This window comes from Labeo rohita, chromosome 21 (assembly GCF_022985175.1).
Source record: "Labeo rohita strain BAU-BD-2019 chromosome 21, IGBB_LRoh.1.0, whole genome shotgun sequence".
Taxonomy (NCBI): Eukaryota; Metazoa; Chordata; class Actinopteri; order Cypriniformes; family Cyprinidae; genus Labeo; species Labeo rohita.
Window position 1 is genome coordinate 1,663,469 of NC_066889.1, and position 24,364 is coordinate 1,687,832.

Genomic DNA, 24,364 nt, shown 5'->3' on the forward strand with positions numbered 1-24,364 from the left:
TTAATACACTGCCAATTATGTGTGGGCTCTTGGCAGGAGTAATTGGAGGGGTGTTCAAAGCCTTGGGCAGAGAAATCTCCTCTCCTCTATGATTTCATTGTTTGTAAGTATGAGAATCTACGGTTGGAGGCTAAATGATGAGATGACAGTATGTCAGTGATGGATGTTTGCCAAGGGCCTGATAGATCTTCCTGGAGTTTGAATATGAGGACAGCTCAGGTCAACTTTATATTCTTCCATTTGATTTTGATCAGCTCTCACTTTACACGCCTTCGAGCAACTTCTATTTCATCCATTTACATCTGTCCCCAAAGTGGCAAGCTACTGAAACTTGACAAATGATGTTTATTTTAGAAAACACTGCACTACACTCAAGTTCCCAACACTGCACGGGCATTATGTTTAGTCGACAAAGTTGTTGTCGTCTTGCCTTGATTTATGTCAGGCTCGTTTCTCAAAGTCCATGATTTAACCAGCTTGAACATGCAAAGGTGACAATGTATGCCATTTAAGTGACAAAAGGAACATGATAATGAAGCACTGCAAAGCACCAGATCTTTTCAGAAATACAATTTTGCTGAAAGGATCGGCATGGTTATTTCATTCATTCATACCTTTATTTAACCTGGTTAGAAAGCTTGAGATTAAAATCTCTTTTAAAAGAATGACCTGGCCAAGAGGGCAGCAACAAATAACATAAAATATACTAAATTTACATTACAACATCAAAACAGAACACAATCACGAGTCTCAACATCAGTTTACTGGGGTAAATGCATAGGAGGAGGACTTGTAAATAAAATAATACCAGTTAAAACTGTATTATGTGTGGACGGAGATGGTAATTCAGCCTTTGCGTAAGACATATAGTGATGATGTTTGGTTTTTTTTTTTTTTTTTTTAATGCAACCAGTAAAGCAATGTAAAAAAAACAAAACAAAACAAACAAAAAAAAAAAAAAAACAATATCAATTATTTATTTATTTTTATATTAGATTATATACTGGTGCATTCACATAAAAGGTTGCAGACACCAAAAAAATTCCTTGCACTAAAAGAATGTTCTATTTCTAAAATAAAATTATAATTTAAACTTGAGTTTAGAAATTAATTTATCAATATGAAGCTTAAAAGACCATCAAAGAAATACCCGGATATTTATGACTAGTAACACATTCATTTTTTTTGTTCCTTGGAAGGATGTAATATCAGAAAGATTCAAAGGTAGAACTTTAAGACATTATAGGGCTGATATAAATCAAATGAACTCAAGTGGCAGAGAAGCTGCATCTGAAGTGCCATTTAGACATATTGTTTAACACAGCTCAGAGGTGCCATGAATGCATTTACACTACTGTTAAAATTGCATAAATAATAAGACAAATGTTTTAAATATAAAATAGACTGTGTATATAACTCTTAAATGACACTTTAAATATAAAACTAAAACCACCACCAGGTGGCGACCGGTCTCTGTCTTAATGAGAGAGTCATTGATTCATTAATTCAAATGATTCATTCAGGAATGACGCACATGATTTGTTGATTTCTTTCTTTTGCTATTTCTGCCATAGAAATAAATGCTAAGAATAGCAAGAGTAGTATACTAGTATGCAGTTTCAAATTTGACATCTGTTTTTATGAATGGCTTGCTGCACTGATTCGCTCCGAATCATTCATTACCAAGTTGATTTGAAACTGTGTTTGGCAAAAATAGACCAAAACAGTCCATATTGACAATATTTAATCTAAAATGTATGTCACTTAATATTAACTTGAACATTAACATATATTTATTTGATCACACTTAAGCTATTAACTACAGCTTTTGCCTCAATAAGCTCCTAATTTGCTGCTTTTTAATAGTTAGTAAGGTAGTCGTTAAGTTTAGGTATGGGCTGAATTAAGAGATCTAAAATATGATCATGCAGAATAAGTCATTAATGTGTGCTTTATAAGTATTTATAAACAGCCAATGTGCTGGTAATATGAATGCTAATAGGCAACTAGTTAATAGTAGAATTGGTCCCTAAAAACTAAAGTGTTACTGTTTACGAGAGTCTAGTTCAGGCATGTGTTGGTAGACGGATATGATATTTCAAAACCAGACTGTCTGACTTAAAACTGGATGGACATGCATTAGTTAATGACAAAATACAATCTCAAATAATTCAAGGCACCACAGTTCTACCCACGATTGTCTCAGCCTTGTTTTGGATAAAATGACAAATACGGCTGTACAATTAGTGATGCTGGAAATCAAGCATCAGTATCACTGTTGCTAGTGGGTTACTGATCTGAATAAACCCATAAGCATCATAAATGACATGAATGATTTTTCAAATCATGTGTCTAAGCAATTAGACGCACTGTTTTCACCAGCTGGACAATAAAACAGGTGGAAAAAAATCTCACAGATCTACACTGAACGCAGGAGGATGCAGGACTGTTTTATATGGAAAACCATTTCCACCATTGAATAAAAAATAGAAAAGGTTATTTTTAACTTTTTATCTCACAATTCAATTTTTTTCCTCACAATTGTGAGTTTATATCTCGCAGTTCTGACTTTATCAGAACTCATCATTGTAAGGCATAAACCCACAACTGTGAGGAAAAAAACAGAAACAAAACTTTAAGAATTTGTCTTAGAATTGTGTAATACAAACTTGCAATTGTGAGTCACAAAGTCAGAATTGCAGGACAATTTTTTAAAATAATTTTATAATAATTTTATTTTTTATTCAGTGGCAAAAACGGGTTTCCATTGTTTTCACACCAAACACTAAAGCCTGAGAACAAGCACTGGTGAATGTTTCCTGGAAAACAGGCAAAGATCTAGTTGAATTTAACCTTTCGGAAACATTTTGCAGCTCTGAGATTCAGGAAGAATAATGAAGCTTCACTGATTTAGAGTGCTGAGCGTCCACCTCTAGTTTAATGTAATTTTAGTGAGTAATAAAAGACTTCATCCACAAAAAAATGACCGTTTTCCTCTTGAGCAAGTGCTGCACCTAAAGAAATGAATAATACATCTGATGAGTGTGTTTAAATGAAGTGCACTCATATGGAGTGGTCTGATTAAAGCTGTTTTATTTTACATAAGGCTGGTATTCTCTCATGTGGCCGCCGTGATAAGATGAACTCATGACCAGCTGGACACTGATCACTGTAACACATGTAAATCATGTGTGACGTGAAAGTTTTGATGAAAAATTACAAAGACAAACATTTTTTAATATGCTTAAATGCTTATAAATGCTTAAATGCTTTATATTCTTAAAATATATTTTCAAAAATATACTAATAATGTCCAAAAAATATATTGGTAGAAAATAGATAATGTAAATGACATATATTTCTACAAATATTTTTGAATATGCGTTTGCAGTGGGAATAAACAGTTGACAAAGATTAATAAATGCTGTAACAAATGAATTGCTCACTGTCATTTAATTTCAATGAACATATTGACTAACGTTAACTAAGGCGACCTTATTGTAAGTGTTACCAAAATCTCTTGGCGCCAGTGATTTAGAATTAATTGCATTGCGTAAATGATCACAAAATGCCAGAGTCCTTCTAAATAGTGTTGTTTCCCAGCTGCTAGTAATGCATCTGCTTGACTTATCACCAGCCATACAACATTAACGCCATTTGTCAGACAAAAAGAGAACATCCCCAAGCGTAAGAGCACAATATTATAGAGATGTTATTACCCCACGTTCCTCTGGGGATTACAAAATAAATTACAGTGGACAGAGGAGCATGTTAGTATCTATTAAGGTGAGGTGTGTTGTGCTTTTGTGAGGTTATGAGGCTCTTTCTGTCTAAAGGGAGAATGTTTTTCCATCTCACTATCTGAATGGTGATAATGAGCCATTATAGTGTATTGATGGTCAGTATATCTGTTGTCATAAAGATGCGATTAGCATCAGCATTGAACTGTTATGTTTTGAGGAAAGATGACATGGTAGCTTCTCTCAGACTTTAAGGGCAGTTATGATATAACGATCCTTCTTTCAATATCTAATGCGTCTTTAGGCAGAAATATTCAAAACAGACTTGTAAACATACAGTTTGGGATTGCTTTAGGAAATATGTAAGTCTGGTGTGTGTAAGTCATTTGAGGAAAGTCATTTTCTTCATTCTTTCTGCATTGCTGTCTTTATGTTAATGTGAAATTGTGGAATAAATGCATGTGCTTTAATGAGTTTCCCTCAGGGAATACAGAATGTGTGTAACACTTCAGTTTAAGGTCCAGTTCTCACTATCAACAACTTGCTTACTAGCATGCATATTACTAGGATGTTGTCTGTTTATTAGTACTTATAGTACTTATAAAGCACATATATTAATACCTTGTTCTGCATGACCATATACTAAATCCATTAATCCACCCCATACCTAAACTAACAACTACCTTACTAACTATTAATATGTAACAAATTAGGAGTTTACTGAGGCAAAGTTGTAGTTAATAGTTAATAGTGAAAACTGTTCCCCAAACCAAAGTGTGACTACTTTAGGTTTAGTGATATTTCTAGGTTGTGATCAGTATTTCAGCCAATTTAATGATTTACTATACACATACACTGACACAACAGTTTTGTTTTTGCCCCCATTTTTAATGAGCTGAACTCAAAGATCTAAGACTTTTTCTATGTACACAAAAGGCCTTTTGTTCACAAATCTGTCTAAATCTGTGTTGGTGAGCACTTCTTGTTTGCTGAGATAATCCATCCACCTCACAGGTGTGGCATATCCAGATGCTGATTAGACAGCATGATTATTGCACAGGTGTGCCTTAGGCTGGCCACAATAAAAGGCTACTCTAAAATGTGCAGTTTTATCACACAGCACAATGTCACAGATGTCGCAAGTTTTGATGGAGTGTGCAGTTGGCATGCTGACTGCAGGAATGTCAACCAGAGCTTTTTCCCATGAATTGAATGTTCATTTCTCTACCATAAGCCGTCTTCAAAGACGTTTCAGAGAATTTGGCAGTACATCCAACAGGCCTCACAACCGCAGACAACATGTACCACAGCAGCCCAGGACATCCACATCCAGCATCCAAGATCGTCTGAGACCAGCCACCCAGACAGCTGCTGCAACAGTCGGTTTGCATAGCCAAAGAATTTCTGAACAAAGAAAACCGTCTCAGGGAAGCTCATCTGCATGCTCGTCGTCCTCATGGGGGTCTCGATCCGACTGCAGTTCATCGTCGTAACCGACTTGAGTGGGCAAATGCTCACATTCGATGGCGTCTGGCACTTTGGAGAGGTGTTCTCTTCACAGATGAATCCCGGTTTTTACTGTACAGGGCAAATGGCAGACAGCGTGTATGGCGTCGTGTGGGTGAGCGGTTTGCTGATGTCAACGTTGTGGATTGAGTGGCCCATGGTAGCGGCGGGGTTATGGTATGGACAGGCGTATGTTATGGACAACGAACACAGGTGCATTTTATTGATGCCATTTTGAATGCACAGAGATACCGTGACAAGATCCTGAGGCCCATTGTTGTGCCATTCATCCACGACCATCATCTCATGTTGCAGCGTGAAAATGCACGGCCCCATGTTGCAAGGATCAGTACACAATTCCTGGAAGCTGAAAACAGGCACCCCCCCAATCATGCTGTCTAATCAGCATCTTGATATGCCACACCTGTGAGGTGGGTGGATTATCTCGGCAAAGGAGAAGTGCTCACTAACACAGATTTAGACAGATTTGTGAACAATATTTGAGAGAAATAGGCCTTTTGTGTACATAGAAAAAGTCTTAGATCTTTGAGTTCAGCTCATGAAAAATGGGGGCAAAAACAAAAGTGTTGCATTTATAATTTTGGTCAGTGTATATTAACAGTGTAATTGGGTAGTAAGGGGCAGGATTTCAACTTTAATACTTTAATTATGTAATGCAATTATTTATTACAAAACTATTGACAAAACGACTAAAAATGAAAATAGCACACAACAATTTTACTAAATCTTTAACTAAAAAAATGTAATTTAAATAATGGCTATATATATATATATATATATATATATATATATATATAAAATTAGATTAAAAAATTAAACTAAACAAATATTTTTAAATATTCTAACTGAAATAAGTTAGTAATTTAATACTAAAACTAGTAAGCTAAAACTAAATTAAAACTCATACTGAAATAAAAAAGATAGATATAAAATAATAAAATTATATTTAAGTAGTCAGTGGCTACCATTAACTTTTGGTTGTGTATTTTGAGTTGTGTTGTGGTAAAAATAGCAACAGGTAGCACCAGTAGCTCACTAAGTGCAACCATTTCATTGAAATAATGGTGCCTCCCATAGTCCAAAATATGTATAAAATGATGTGGATTTTTTAAATAATGCAAATCTTTCATATTTTAGTAAGAGACATCATTTAAGCTATATTGAGCCATACAAGTCTTATTACTCTGGGTTCCCTTTAAGGAACAGTGTACTTTACCATTATAGAGGAATTAAACTGTGGTTTACGATAGTTTTATATGAATTACAGGACGCCACTAAAGTGCTTAAACTTTCATGTCCATCAGCCACTTGCTAAGATCAGTCTTCGCAATCTGCTCAGATCGCGGCCAAGCTGCGGTCAAGCGTGCCGCCCAGTTTCCTGAAGCATCCCGGGCCACAGAGCCTCTTTGCTTGTCATTAGCTCAGCGCTACACTGATGAGTGTTGACAGACATCTCGACTTCAGCCCTTCACGTGGATCTCTCCGGTGCCTTTGGGAGTCCCTCGGTTTGGATGCAGTTCCAGGTCACTAAGTCAAGGTGAGCAGCCCACACACACTCACCGTCACATACACGTCGCCTCCATGAGCTTGAGGAAATGTCAGCGCGTCCCGAGAGGAGCTGGCTAATGTCAGGACGGGCAGCTGGCACGACGCAGGCCAAGCGGAGCTCCGGTCCAGCTGCGCCTGGTCCTGTGATTCGCTGCTAAGGGGGACTAATTGTGACGTTATTGATTGCTGTACCGTACTTCCACTTTTCCCCGGATAAGGAAGATTGATAGACTTGTCATTTTGTCATCAAGGTAAAAATGTCTGACCCTCCTGTAGTTTTTCATTTATTTATTTATTATTTCTAAAGGGGGTTGCACTTTTGGAGCACTTGTTTTTGAAGTAGAAGCAAGTATGTGCATATCGTGTTGTGTATGCATATGAATATTAAGGTTAGTGTGTCCCACTTTATATTAGGTGTCTTTTTAAAAAAAAAAAAAAAAAAAAAAAAAAAAAAAGAATTGTTTGGTGCAATGTACTTACTGTGTTCATATTGAATTGGAAATCACTTTTGCTGCCATTGAGATGGGATAGAGCTCAGCTCAGGGATACAGATAAAGTTTAGAGACAGGTTTGGTGGTTTGATTAAGTCTAAGTCTGCATCGACAGTGTAATAGATTTAACTACTGAAATTAATTATAGAAGAGATTACATGCTGGTATGTTTTAAATAGGAGTACAATGTAAAAACATGCATGTGCACAATAAGTGCATTGTATCATATGATTAATTTAAATGTAAGTACATACACTTATTATAAAGTGGGTTTGTGCATTAAAAAATATATACGTATTATTTCATGCAAAAATAGTTTTATTGGTGATGCATATTGCTGGTTTCCCTTAAAGGAATAGTTTACCTGATCTGTTTGAATTTTAAATCAGTGTTATATTGACTTAAACACATTGTTTTGATCCTAACCTTGTTGTAAATATAATGATTTTGGGATATTTATGATAAGTGACCATGTGCCTGAATTTGCCTAAAGCATTTTTAAGTGAGTCATATTAATGAATCATGATTTGTGCGTGTAAACTCTCATACACAGACATGCACGATTAGTGAACGAGACCCAATGAGCTCGTAATACGTTGATTATATGATTATATATGCGCAGCATCGCTGTATAATGTGATAGCTGCTTGTGTTTGATTTATACAAAATGCTCTTCATTAGCAAGATATGTGCTGCATTTTGAACTTTTTGTATTATGTCATACAATCAGGAAAAGCAAATGCAACTGAATATATATAATGCTGTGAAATCATACTTTTACATGTACATTTTTCCCAGCTGACAGGGAACATTCCTACAATGTTCACTAACATAAGTAAGGTTATGTAAATGTTAGGACAAAACATTCCTAAAATAATGCTATGAAATTTTCTTATAACATTATTAATATTTCATATGTTCTCATATGTTGAGAGGAAGCATTCTCAAAATATAAAAAAGATGTTTTAAATATTGAGAGAACATTGTAAAGATTCTCAACCATTGTCACATTCTCAGTGATTTCAAAATAATTAAGTGGGATGTTTTCTAATGTTCGCATAACCTAGAGGAAACATTCTGAATAAAAACAAAATAAATAATAAAAAAAAACTAGACTTTTGAACATTCAGAAATAATATTTTCATAATGGCTTCAAAATAATAGCATGGAATGTTGCTCTTACGTTTGCAAAACTATTAGAAAAATGTTTTAAATGTAACAGAACATTTGTAACATTCTCATAATGCTTTCAAAACAATTAAATTAGAATGTTCTGTAACACTTTATTTTACGGTTTCTAGGGTAACTAGTTGCTTATTAGCATGCATATTACTAGAATATTAGCTATTTATTAGTACTACTTAAGCACATATTAATGCCTTATTCTACATGACCTACATTCTACATCCATAATCTTACCTAATACCTAAACTTAAAAACTAACTTACTAACTATTAATAAGCAGCAAATTAGGAATTTATTAAGGGAAAAGTCGTAGTTAATAGTGAATAAGTGTTCCCTATTCTAAAGTGTTATTGAGTGTTCCTCTAAATGTTCACATAACCAAGAAGAAACATTCTTAACATTCTAAAGTAATGTCAGAAATGTTTTTCTAGAACATATTTATTCATATTTATTCATATGTGAATGACATTTTTGATGAAATTGCATCTCTGGCCAAACTGCATTCATGTGAAAGTGTGAAAGAAATAGTGGTACTGTAAATTCTTGCACTTCATTGCAAAACTGGGATATTCCATTCAATTACTTATACTGCATGCAAGTATAAACTGTCATGATGTATAAACGTTGTGTAAACCCAAAATGAGCCTTGAAATGTGTGCATGCATTGGACTGTGTGTCTATGCTGCGTTTTATACACGAGGCCCTTAGTGTTCAGTGAGGGCTGCAAGCAAACTGCTCAGCCAGTGTTTGCTATTAGCAAAGAACTTAATGGAAATATATACCCAGCCTCTTTGCAATTATTTTGAGTAAATGACCCACAATACATCTAAAAGCACAAATGACTATCCTTCATTGGGAATTTGAGAGTTTTGTAGAATTTCTAAATTAGGTTGTAGAAACAAAGCAGAGAGAAGGCTCTAATACTGTTGAGATGAACAGAAAGACATTCATCTCATGTGACTAAACTGAAACACTAAATTGTTTCCCAAAAGGGGCCAGCCGTGCGTGAAGCCGAGCTATATTTGCATGTGCGAGAGCGATGTAGGATACTGATTCAGCTGCTATATTGAGAGGAGTTCGGTTTGCTGGATTTACCTTTGTGCGATTTCATGGAAAATGTAAGGAAAATGACATCTTTACATATTCTGAAGAAAATGAGAGTTAGTGGTGCGGATGATGGAGCTGACCTGATCATTTTCACAGTAGTTTCTAACCCATGGTAAAGGCTTTTCTTCTCGTCTGGCATAAAGGGAGTCCCTACTCGCGTCTCTGTGATCTCATGGGGTTTCATGTATAAAAACGTTGCATAAATTTCATTCTTTCTAAAAGTGTGCCTAACATACATAAGAACTTGTGCAAAATTGCCTTTAGAAATCATGGTTAGTGGAAGATTGTGTGTATATGCATCCCATCCTGTGTTCTACCCAATAAATTACTATATACAGCTGTGCAAAAGTTTGCGATCAGTAAGATTTTAATGTTTTTCAAGAAGTCTCTTCTGCTCATCGAGGCTGCATCTATTTGATCAAAAATACAGAAAAAACACAAAATTGTGAAATATTATTGCAATTTTAAAATATCAGTTTTCTATTTAAATCTACTTTCAAATATAATTCATTATTATGTTGCAAATCTGATTTTTCAGTCTTCAGTGTCACATGATTCTTCAGAAATTATTCTGAATAAAAAGTAAAAAAAGAACAGCATTTATTTAAAATATAAATCTTTTGTAATAATATACACTACTGTTCAAAAGTTTGGGGTCTCTTTCTAATCTTCTTCATAAATTAGCGTATTAGAATGATTTCTGAAGAATCATGTGACACTGAAGACTGGAGTAATGGTGCTGAAAATTCAGCTTTGATCACAGGAATAAATTAAATTTTAATGTATATTAAAATAGAAAATCATTTTTTAATATTGTAATAACATTTCACAATATTACTGTTTTTTTCTGTATTTTTGATCAAATGAATGCAGCCTTGATGACATTTGCGTATGTGTTTTCAGTATCTTGTAATATATTAGCACAGTATATTTTGTTCATTTTCAGAATACATTAATGTAATATACTGATCGCTGATATACAAGGAAATATGTTTTCTGTGTGTAAAAATGATTACACAGAAAGGGTGAGTAAAAAAAAAGGAACAGATGGATGGATGGAACAGGATGGAACTTAGCAAAAACTTAGCACAAGTCTAATTATTGCAATTTTCCATCACGAGGCAGCACAAAGACTGAATCTCATGAATATTTGCAGATGTGGATTGTTCTGCAAACAAGCAAATGACAGTTTCGTTTCACAGCAAAAATTGCTCCAAGTACAAAAAAAGTGTTGAAAAGCTAACAGATTATGTTTACCTCCCGAAAACAGCTTATCAAAGCATCATTAAGCCAGTCAGCGCTCCCTCTCCTATATCAGGAGCTAATGATCCGTGTAATGTCTCTGCTTTCCCCACGGATGTTTTTCTCTCTGCGCCATGCTATTTGGCATGAAATGCGCATCCAGACACGGATGACCTTTTTATGAGGATTCAAAGTCCTTCTATGAAGAGCATGCCCTCTGTATTAAGTGCAGTGGTACAACAGGAAGACTCGGACCGCCGCTTCTATTTACAAATAAAATCAAGGCGAAAAGTCTGAGCGCTCAGAAGCAGTTTGGAAATAGTGCGTATGTATTCAATATAAAACTTGACTTATGAACTGGGTGTACATATGGTGAGAAAATTAAGCAATTAACCTTTTTTGCAAGTGTGCCCTTTCACTGGAGTTGTGTAATTAGATGAGTTAGTGAGTGTGAAGATAAGGTAATCACATCACACCCCTACAGACCAAATGCAGCAAATGCCACTGATTGCTGAGCACCTCTGCCACCTGCGCATCCGCAAACTGACCCGCCTTCCGTCAGCTGCGGCCCTTTTGTTTGTTCTGTGAAGAACACGCGGTCATTGCCCACGACCTGATTATATTTCATATGCATTTCAGTTGAATTTCCATGGTGATATTAATAGATGGAACTAATCTGGTACTGTGTTGGGTATAGCAATGCATATCGCTACTGCGTATCAATGTAATAGAAGGTGTTACAGAAAATAAATTTGTGGGAACTTACAGACAACATTGTACCTAAATAGGAAAAATGCCTCCATAAGTTATCTGTATTAAAATACTAGTAAACATATGACTCAATTATATAAACATGTAAAACGTACACTGTAAAAAAAAAAAAAACACAATTTGTTGAGTCAGCTTAAAATAATTTGTTACCCTGCTGCCTTAAAATTTTAAGTTCAGTCAACTAAAATAAGTTTTGTCAACTTGAAATGTTAAGTTGTACTAAGTAACAACTTAGATATTTGTGTTTGCTAAACTTAACAGATGGGTAAGTAACCCAGCTGCCTTAAAATTAGAAGTTGATTCAACTCAAATATCTAAGTTGTCACTTAGTATAATTTAACATTTCAAGTTGAATAAACTTTTTTTTTGAGTTGACTGAACTTAAAATTTTTAGGCAGCCAGGTTACAAATTATTTTAAGTTGACTCAACAAATTGTTTTTTACAGTGTATTTGCCATTGTTTGTGAACAAACTTTAATGCTGGCTTGAGAAAACATAGCCTGAAACTTTTAAGCAGCTGTAAAACCTTGAAGTTTTAAAGGGGTCATTGGATGCAAAGTTGTAATGTAAAAATAATTTTCTCTTTTTCAAATCAAGCCATTCTTAGCTTCTTGTCTGTGTGACGTCAAACTGACAGATGCTGCTCCCAAATAGTTTGATTGACACTGGCATCTTACCTTAGACCTGCCCTGAATGAGCTGTAACAGTCTAATCGCCATTGTTTCGATGCCGGAGCAGGGGCGCAGACAAGAATGGCGATTGAGGTGTTGGATGTAATAATAAACATAGTGGTCGTCATTTACTCCCGACATCTGAGCTGCTTAAGTTGCAGTTGATTATGATTGTTTATGAAGGGAATGCGCCTCCTGATCTACATGTGTCGTGCGATGTCTACGTCTATGTTCATGCAAATCGTTCAGCAGAAGTGAGCATAAGGTTTTTTTTTTTTTTTTTTTTTTTTTTTTAATTTATATATGAATCTTTGCAATCCCTTTTCCTAATAGCATGCTAGTTAGCAAGTTTAGTGGCTAAATGCGGCTACAGAATGTGATGATTTCTGCAGAGCTGATTTTGACAAGGTAAAAAGGGTGTTGTTTTACACTACCATTGAGGAATTTTAACCAAAGTATATTATAGACTTTTCATTAAGACCCTGAAGAATCATATCAACTTTAAAGTTTAGATCGATACATTAGGTGTTGATAGCATGATAACAAGATTTAGCATATTGCTAGCTTGTTTTTAAAATGATTAGCATCTTTCTAACATGTTTGCTAACATGAATAGCATATTTGAACATGTCATGATTAGCATATTTATAGAATGAGTAGCTTGTTCCTAGCATGTTGCTATTAACATGATGTTAGCATATTCTTAGCATGTTTTATTAATGATTAACATGCTGTTAGCATATTGCTAATCATGTTTTTAACATGTTGTTAGCATGTTCTTAACATGATTTTAGCAATATTAGTATGCTAGCATGTTGTAGCATGTTTTAACATGGTTAACAGGTTGACAGCATGCTTTATTAATATAATTGACATGTTGTTAGCATGTTTCTAACATAATCAGCATGTTTTTAGCTTGCTTAGTTGCTAGTATGTTTTAGCATGTTGTAGCATGTTACTAGTATGCTTTGCTAATATAATTAGCATATTCTTAACTTGTTTTTAATCACAATTACCATGCTAGTTACATGTTGCTAATCATGTTTCTAGCCTGATTAGCATGCTGTTTGCATTTAGCATGTTTTAGCATGATTAGCATGTCATTTGCATGTTTCTAGGAGGATTAACATATCGTTTGCATGTTGTAGCATGTTTCTAACATGATCAGCATGTTTTAACATGTTTTTTAACGATTAGCATGTTTTAACTTTGCTAGCATGTTTCTAGCATGATTAACGCTGTTAACATGTGGCTAGCATATTTCTAGCATGAGTTAGCTATTGTTAGCATGTTTTCGCATTATTTAACATGTTCTTATTTTCAACACATTGCTAGCATACTTTATCACGTTGTTTGAATAATTTAACACATCGCTAACATGTTTTAACGATTTAGCTGATTGCTAGGATGTTTTAACAAGATTTTAACATGTTTTAGCACATTGTTAGCATGATTAGCATGCTGATAGCATGATTGACCTCTATTAGGTAGAACTGAAGCTTAAATGAGTTTAAATGTTTATGTTGGTTTCTCCCTCTTGTGCCCATATTTGGTTGTTCCTGTTTCCTGTCCTCATTTAATCATCATTAGTTAACCTTGTATCACCTGTGCCTTAATTATGTTCATAGTTATCACCTGTCTTTATGAGTTGCTTTCAGTTCAGTGTTTGTCATCTGGCTTCGTCAATGAATACGTGGTTTTACCCTCCTGCTGTGGATTTACCTGTTTTGGATTTACCTGTGGAATATAATAAAGACTGTATCTTTGTCCTTCGTCTTCATTCGCCCCTTCCTCGCACGATACGTGACAATTACATTGTTTCAAACCTGTATGTTTTTTTTGCCATTATGACTTCCATAGTATGGAATATATACTTTTTCCATACTATAGAAGTCATTGTGAACCTACTGAAGATTTTTTGTGTTCAACAGAAGAAATAAAAGTAAATGGTTTTCAGTTTTGGGTCAGCTTTAAGGAGTTTTAATAATCCTCCACAGTTTACGTTCTGTATAGGGCATAATATTTGACTCAGCGTTCGCCCTACTGCCAGAAAGATCTCGTAATGGAGCTCATAATAGCGTTCAGTATGAAATATGGTACTATATGTTCAATGCTCTGTGTCTAATAGAAAACATTCTCCTTTTCTAGCTTAGTGAGGTCTTTAAAATTAATAATAGCTAACCTTAATTTTCTATTTACATTCAGGGACGGTACATCTTAAGCTCAGTGCAATGTGAGCTGTCATGCGATACATCATTGGGTGAATTTTCTCAGTGGTTGGGCATAATGACACTTGCATTATGTTGTGCTTTACGTGTGCATAACTGTCAGGTGTCTCTTTTTATATAGGCATGGTAGTGCTCACCAAAACTAATTAGATGTCATTTCCAATAAGTATAGAGAATGTAAGTGTAACTAATCGTTAATCATATACTGACACACAAGATCATGGCAACTAGCAATTACCTGCAATTGTCTGAGATTTTCACAGTAGTATTTCCTCTCTTTTTTTGTTCTGTTTGAATGAATGAGGAGTTCTTTTTTAATCGCATGTGATATGTGACGTGAAAATGTTTACTTTATGGGGCCACCGTGTATTAACTTTAAAAACAGGAACTGGAACATGGAGGAGGAACATTAATGAATCTGCAAATCTACTATCATGCAAAACCGTGTTAAATATGGATGTTCCTCTAAAGACGCTTTATGGTGGCATTAGGGAGGTTCATAATGAAATCGGATTATTTTGGGAAGCTGCTAGCCTTTTCTAGGTTAATGGCAGCTACGGGGAGAAATGGCGGGAAATTGAGAGGAAACGAGACAAAAGCAAAGGAAATCCATAATGTGATGGATATGGGGACATAAAACGACCAGATATAAGCAAACAGAGCGATGGCTGTTTTAGGGCTGTTTATACGTGTAGGTCAGGCCCAGCAGAAGGGCAGATCCTCATAAGAGTGACATATCATCCATAAGACTGAGCCGCAGGAGCTGGATTGTGTTTCATCAGGCCCTTGCTTTCATCTCATTGTCATCTGGGGTCCAAAAGCCATCAAATCAGAAAGGCAAAGCAAGAGAAACAAAAGGCACGAGGAGCATCAAGCAGAGACTGTGAATGTGCATCAAATCAGAAGATGGGCCTGATGCTCAGAGACGTCGTCCTAAAGCCGCTGCGCTTTGATTACCCATCCCGCAAACAAGAACATTTTCTGTGTGATTCTCCATGTTACAGAGAGAGGAGAGTCATATAGTCAAGAAGATATATGGACATCAGTCTTGGAGCTTAGTTTTTTCTTGTAAGGAAGCAAATTTGTAACAAAACATTTAAACAAATCCGTTTCATCTATCTGTGAGTTGACATATGAAACCTCGACAAACAGCTTTGTTTCCATTGGCATTTGCAATGTTTATCCAAGTCAAAGTTTAGAGAAATCAGGAGTTGCCCTTTATGAATTTTAACAGATTTTGCAATAAGTTCATGTCGGTTGCACAGATTCAATATGGACTGACAAGTTCTGATATAAAAACTTTCCACGATACATTAACATTCATGTCCTGAAAAAAGTATCACATAATTACTTATCAGACAATGATACAATGTCTTCAGAACACCCTCATTCTTCCGATCTGGCCTCTTTACATTGACAAGAGCAGATAAAAAAAGAACAATGACATGCTTAAAAAGAGGGTTTTTGCAGCAGTACTAGAAGAACCATTTCTGGTTCCCCAAAGAACCTTTCAGTGAACAATTCTCAAAAAACAAAACAAAAAAAAAAAAACATTTATTCTCAGTGTGAAAAACATAATTTAAAGAACTTCTTTTTTGTGCAATGGAAAGATTCCATGGATGTTAAAAGTTCTTGACAGAACCATAAATGCCAATGAAGAACTATCATTTTTAGGAGTGGAATACTGCCCCAAACAATACAATAATTGTAAGAAAAATACACTAGCTATGTTTACATGCCTTTCCTTTATAATCGGATTGATGGCTCAGTAAGACCGAAAATCCTTTACATAAACACCTCAATCTGATTGAGCTTGATCTATTAAATTTTGTTAAATTAAATCATATTATATATGAGCTTGAATTAAATTTTGATCCAAAGGATGCTGTAATCTGTTTGACAGTTTTAGCCATGTTAACCCTTAAATCTGACTGTTTTCTCAGTCACATTCAAAAATACTTTCTGTGATGTGTAGGGTACAACAGGGCTAAAGGCACACCCTGAGAAAAAAAAAAAAAAAAAAAAAACTGTTCCCTGTGCCCAAAGTGTATAATTGCAGAACAATACACAAAAATACACAATACATTTTCAGACAGATTTTTCTGTGAAAATAAATCATACCATTCATTTATTTTGTTAAAAATCTTATAAATGCATGAGGTGGCAAGGGAGGCCTTTTACCCCACACACAGGGTAAAAGGCTCACCAGCATTGGGTAAAAAAGGCACACAGCATTAATACAAATACGTTAGCTAAAAATATGTTTTTTTTTTGGTTGTTTTTTTTTTTTTTAATAATGTCCAAGTTAATACTTGTTCAAAACAATCACTTTAGCAAAGTTTGTACTATATTCTGCTTATTTTGATAAAATAATTAATTTTTGTTCAATAAATATACTGTCATTAGAAGTGTTATTATAAAATATATTTTAAAATACAGAAACAAAATCATAGTAATTCAATATAGATTTACATTAGTAACAACAAATGATATTTTATTATATGATATGATTAATAGCATGTTTTCAAATAAGATGGTTTCTTTCTAGATGGACACCTAACATAATACATGATATTTACCATCTGAATCTAACAATGTCATGTCAACAAATGGAAAAGTCAGAATTTTAGCGATTCTTATTTGCTACTTAAATCTACAACCTTTTTAAAAACATCAAATATTAGATCAAGTATGCACAAAATTGATTTTGTGCTGATGCCCGCGATCGTGTCAAGCATCAGCCAAATTTGCACGTGTATCTTGAAAAGTGGATGTTTTGGAAAGTGCTATGCCACGTTTTTCTGCCATCTAGTGGTTTAGAGGAAAGTAATATCTAAGGCGCCTTTTACTCCAGCACGCCTGTAGCCCCATTGTACCCTACTGTGAAAAGTGTTGGGGAAAGTTACTTAATGCATTATAGTAATGCATTACAATATTGAACTGCTCCATAAAAAAAGTAACTAATGCAATTGCGTTTATTACTTTTTATTGAAAGTAATGCATTACACTATATTTGTACTTTTTGTCACATGAGCTGGGCTTTTGGTTTTAAGGTCCGTTAACACCAAAAGTGATATTAATAAGCATCAGGCAGAAGGAAGTGCCTCTGCACCTCACTCACAGTTTCTCTCCACATGAGAACAGGAAAGGTGTCAGTGATGAATGGGAAAACAAAGTAAATTGTGTTACTTATTTGAAAACGTAACTTAGATATTTGTTTTAAATATAAAAATGCACATGCACTGAAGTTTTATTCAGAATACATGTCATGCAAACAAATATGCATTACAATCAGATTGCAAAGTTTTGGGTTCATATGAACAACTTTCTAAATCAACTTTCGGAATTTAAATGATCTAATAATAAATTAAATGTTTGCCTTGGAGGGGTTTTAGATACTGGGAGATCAGTGCAGACCAGTTTAAGGGTAGAAAACTCTATATGACTTTTGACCAGAATTTTGTCCCGATTTACAATCTGAACAAGTTGATGCAAGTTGCTGAAAGTTAAAGTCAGTCTGCAGTTCACCAAAACTTTTATATTGGGTGAACTAGACCTCTGAGATGATTTCAGTTTTTTTTTTTTTTTTTGCCTGTTGTTAAAGCTGCACTATGGAAAAATGTGTTAAAAATGAACAACATTCTGTTATTGTACTGAAAAATAAAAATAAAATAAAATAAAATCATTGTTCAAATCCATCTTCTTGTCTTATTCTGATATGCCTTTACCATTCACTGTGGTAAGCCTATAACAGTGTGTGGGTGCTGATGAGTTGAACTAGTCAGCTAGCTAGCATTTAACATGTTCAGAATGGCAGCCCTCAATGACCTCTGGAAAATCAAAATGAAGAAACCTGGAACTGCAGTGAATCTGCAATCAAAAAGGGAAAGGAACAGAACGTGTGCCAAAGCAAGATCTGAACCACAATGTGGTACTTGCACATATGACATTTTATATACAGTATATATATATATATATATATATATATAACTGTAACGACTGTACATCCTGTATAAGTCTATGTGTCCTTTTAACATCCTTACGATTTTAGAGGTACAGGATTTAGCGTGTTATGAACCATTCATCCTATGAGCTGTCAAGCAGTGTTGGGGTAACGCATTACAAGTAACGCAAGTTACGCAACCAGAACTTTTTTTTTTTTTTTTACAAGTAACTAAAGTAATGCATTACTTTTAAATTTACAAGATAATATCTAAGTTACTTTTTCAAATAAGTAAAACCAGTTACTTTTTCCCATTTATTTACTGACAGCTCTCCTGTCCCTGTGCTGAGAGAAAAAAATTGGGAGAAAGTGCAGAGGCACTTCCTTTAGCCTTGGGCTTACTAATTTAACTTTTGGTGTAGAAGGGCCTTTACAGTTGCCAAAAATATAACTTTGGGGTTTTTTGTTATTAAAAATGAATAAGCAAGCCCAGCTAAAGTGACAAAAAGTAACGCAAAGATAATGTAATGCAAGAAATAAGTAATGTAATTAATTAGATTTATTATGCAGTAACAGTGGTCCTGCAAGCACCCCCAACACTGCACATTTTCTGTGTCTCCCTCATATATCACACCTGATTCAACTCATCAGCTCGTTAGTATAGACAGCAAGACCTGAAATAGGTGTGTCAGATATGAGAGACCTACAAAATGTGCAGTGTTTAGGGGTGTTCGCTGGACCGGTTTGAAAACCACTGGAGTAACGCAATATTGTAATGCATTACTTTTAAAAGGAACTTCCCTGACACTGCTGTCAAGTGTAAACCCTTCAACTCTGAGAGGCTCAGGGAATGGGGGTCACAAATTGTAACATTATGAAACTCAGAGAGGGCAACATCCCACCACCCTTTATCCACTTCAACTTACATTACACATCAGATCGCATACATTTTCTATTGCCAAGTTGCCTATATTATACACCCACTTATTCGGATTGCTTTAACAGGGCCACCTTTCATATCTAGAGATGTTAGGTTTGCAGCAATCACTGTTTCGGGATTGTCAAAACAGCCCTTCAGAGAAGTTGGAAACCTACTAGAAACTTCCTCAGGAAAGTTTTGGGGCAAGAGGCTGAAAGTTAAGAAAAAAGCCTTGTCAAGTGATGTTGAGGACAGGATTGTCAGCGCAGGCAAGTGTTTCTCATCAGCAAGGCTTCCTCTTGTAACTTGGAGAAATTTAGTTAGATTCAAAGAGCATATCAAAGGATTTAACTCGTGCACCTTGAACAGCTGTTGACTAACAGAAGAGCCTTGATCTGTGAAAGTTTTCGGATGATAAGCACATTAATCCTAGGTTCTTTTGGAAATTTCAAAGAACTATCAGGATTTTAAGACGTTGCAAAGGAGATGCTTTGGTTCAGCTTGTCATGTACACGCAAGACACTAGTGCAGCGTGAGAGGTACAGTAAGACATCCTGCATCAATCTGACAGTCATCCCATTAGTGAGTAGATCATCTTGAGCTCTGTGATGTCTCCCACAAGCTGAATATTGGTTGCAAGATAGCACTAAAATAAGCAAGTAATACATCTTTTGCATAAATCAAATAAATCCAATTTTAGGGTTTTTTGTTTCACCATCTAGATATGACCCCATCTGGGCTATAGACATTTTTTTTTTTAGCCTGAGGCTGATCCAGGACAAAAGTTAACTTTTCTTTAGTTGCATTTGTGGGAAATTGTTTACTGCAATTCTATACACTACTACTATCTGTGATCCTGAGCTTTCAGTTAGTACAAAAAAATAAATGAAAAAACAAAAATAGAAATGTTGAAAATTTACTCACCCTCATATTATCCAAGATATAAGGAAGTTCTTTTCTTTATGGGAACACAATTGGAGAAATGTAGCATTGCATCATCGTCTCACCAACTGATCCTCTGCAGTAAATGGGTGCCGTCAGAATGAGAGTCCAAACAGCTGATAAAAACATCACAATAATCCACACCACTGCAGTCCAACAGGTAATGTCTTTTGAAGCGAAAAGCCTGTTTGTAAGAAACAAATCTACCATTAAGGCATTTTAACTTTAAAGCATTGCTTCCAGCCAAAATTCGAGTCCATAACCTATATTAAAGCTACCTGCAATGAAAAAGCGTCTGGTCTGAATCAGGAGAGAAATCTGCATAGATCAAGCACTGTTTACAAGCCAAAACAGCTCTGAACAAATATGTGGCTGGATTTTGATGTGAGAGACAACAGGAGATGGACTTTTTCACTGGACAAAGCGTTATTATGAATTATTTTGGCCAGAAGTGATCAACTTGTGATCAACTTGTTTCGTAGAAACATGCATCTTTTTGCTTCCCAAGGTGTTAATTGATGGACTGGAGTGGTGTGGTTTACTTGTGGATTATGTTTTTATCAGCTGTTTGAACTGTCATTCTGACGGCACCCATTCACTGCAGAGGATCGATTGGTGATAAAAACATAATCCACAAGTAATCCACACCACTTCAGTCCATCAATTAACACCTTGGGAAGCAAAAAGATGCATGTTTGTACAAAACAAGTTGATCACATTTGTTCAGAGCTGTTTTGGATTGTTTTGGCTTGTAAAAAGTCCTTGATCTATGCAGATTTCTCTCCTGATTCAGACCAGACCACTTTTTTATTGCAGGTAGCATTAATATAGGTTATGGACTTTTGGCTAGAAGCAATGCTTTAAAGTTAAAATGCCTTAATGGTACAAACAGGCTTTTTGCTTCAAAAGACATTACCTGATGGACTGCAGTGGTGTGGATTATTGTGATGGTTTTTATCAGCTGTTTAGATTCTCATTCTGACGGCACCCATTCACCACAGAGTGAGCAAGTGATGGAATGACATGTATCTCCAAATCTGATGAAGAAACTAACTCATCTACATCTTGGATGGCCTAAGGGTGAGTGAATTGTCAGCAAAAAGTCACTGTTTGGATTTAAATAACTAAATACCTATGAATCTATGATTGGATAATTACAGCAGTGATTACTTGTTTCTGGCACATGTTTGGCAACAGTTTGTTTAACCATAGCTGAATCAGTGTGTAGCTTTATATTTCTTAAACTACCATATCTAAAGATGTACCCATGTACATATTCCAGGATGACAATGACAATGATTTCATCAGGCTGAAATTGTGAAAGATTCAGGGAGCATGAGGAATCATTTTTTTTTAATACAGAGTCATGACCTTAACCTCACTGAAATTCCTCGAGATGTGATGTAGCTGACTCTCATTGTTATTACAGCATATTGACCAAAAAGAAATGCAACTCTTGATAGAAGTGAATAATTTTAAGTTGGTCGAAACGATGGCTTGATGAATGCACACAGTAATTATAGCTAAATGATTCATATTAGTCACAGTTATGTTCTGTTTCATGGACTTTCACTTTGTTTTTCTGTTTTGTTCCTGCTCCTCATTTTTTGCATGTTATACGCCTGTTTTCAGTTTTGTTATTATCTGCTTGTGTATATTTGTTCAGTTCCTTGTCTTAAAACAACAACTAACGACGTTAAGGATTATTTCTGTTGGTTAATGATTTATTAATGCCAGTTCTTTGACAGAGTTTCTGTAATTAGAATAGAGAGTTCTCAAGCCACTCTGTTAATTAAGCTCCCTTCATGTGCTGTTGAAACAAACAGTGCAATCTGTCACTTGCATCACTCGCTTTGTCATTTTGCAGTATTGCATGGAATCAATTGGCTGCTGCACTAATAAAGCTCTTTTCACTTTTGTGATGAATCTTACAGTGGGCATGAATATTTCAGGCGCACATGCAACTTTGATGGCTCACCCTGTATTATCCCCTGTAACTGTGTCACCTCCTCTCTGCCTTTGAGACTGTGATGCTGAAGCAGAGGAGACATAGTCTTACAGGGATACTCTTCTGTTGCGTATGCACTGAAAGGCTATTAAAAATTCTTTTATTTATCGTATACTGTGCCTTTTTGTACAGTTATTTTTTGGGGGCCGTTACTTCAAATGATTTGATTTCTGTGAAATGATGCTTTTTTCCCCCCCCCTGTGGTCTGGATGTAGGAGACATTGGGGCTTGTTGTCACAAAGGCTACATTTTCTATCTAAGTTACTATACAGTTTTAAGTCTAAAAAGCATGTTTTTTTTTTTCTTTTTTTTTCTAGCAGTGGCCTGTTAATTTAAGATCATTTTGAGGAATTCCGGTCTTCAAACTAAAGTTAATCATATTTTTTTATAACTGTTAGGAAACAAGTGAACAGGGTAAAACCACACTGACATAAATAGTCAATGTATAATGAATTGAAGTGAATTTTGAAGACTATGCTGTATTCCCAGAACAAACATTTTCATAGATGTTAGCTCAAGGGCAAGTTTGTGTTTTATATATGATGTATGATTTTGGTAACACTTTACAATAAGGTTCCATTAGGTTAACATTAGTTAATTATATTAACATGAAAGTAGTTTTAAAGTTTTATTAATCATTTTTTATTAATATTTATTAATAGTTAATGTCAGTTTAAATTACTAATGCATAATTAAAATCACACCTTGCATCTGTTAATGTTATTTATTCAGCCTGAACTAATACCATTAAGTGGTATTTTTATTAGGGTGAATTTGAGTAAAATGGGCCGTTTAAGCTTGATTGTATTGTGTTCAATGAGTTTACACTTTCAGAGCATGTGATTTTCTTGTAAGGTGTTTAAATATTGCTGGCCCACTTTGGCTGAATGTGTTGGATAAAGTGGGCTGACCTTTAACCTTCAGTATTTATACCCAAATTCATTAAAAAAAATTGACATTCACTGGTTATTTTATAGCTGACATGTATAATGTATAATTTATTTAACTTGTTTAGAAAACTGAAATGAGACTGAAATTCAAGTCAGGGATGTATTTTTTTTTTCTATTTGTTTTTGCTTGTGTTATAGTCACATCTTATCAACATATTATAGAATTCATTTGTTATCAATATTCTGATTCTGAATGTTCTGATATTAAGATTTCATCCAATTTAATGCCGACACAACATTTCAAATTTCCACTTTCAGTTGTTTGGAATTTAACACATAAATGAGATGTGGATTTGCACTTGATTTATTCTACTCATAACCTGAAGGTTATAATTTTTTTGGTTTGTTAAATATGCTGTTACATATGTTTGTCTGATAATATGTGTTAATAAATCATATGTTTTTAATTAAGATGCTAATTTTTTTTTTATTTATTTTTTTATTTTATTTTATTTTTTTGATAAATAAGGGATGGCCCACCTGAAAAAAAATTGTGTGGTGTACATGACCTCAAAATGTTTATTAGTACATATCATGCAAATAACACTTTATATGAACTGTATTTAAATTGAAATATTATAGCTGGACCTTAAAGTTAACAAGGTCCAGTTCTCGCTATTAACAAACCATATACCACTTTTGCCCTTAAAACTCAACTCAAACTGCTATTTGCAACTTATTAATAGTTAGTAAGGTAATTTTAAAGTTCAGGTATTGGGTAGAATTAGGGATGAATATGCTTATGCGAAATAGGTGCTTTATAAGTAGGCTACTAATAAACAGCCAACATGTTAATAATAGGCATGTTAAGTAACCAGTTAATAGTGAGAATTGTTTCCTATACTAAAGTGTTACCTACTTTGGGAAAAGAACGGAAAAGAAAAGAAAAGAAATTAGTTACAAAACGTGACCCATTTTACCTGAATTCACCCTACTTAACATTACCAAAGATTAATAAATACTGCAACAAATGTATTGCTCATTGTTAATGTTAGTTAATGCCTTTAGTTATGTTAATAGGACCTTATTGTAAAATGTTAACACGATTGTTGATGCTTTTTAATAATGAATTTGAACTGTTTTCTCAGAACA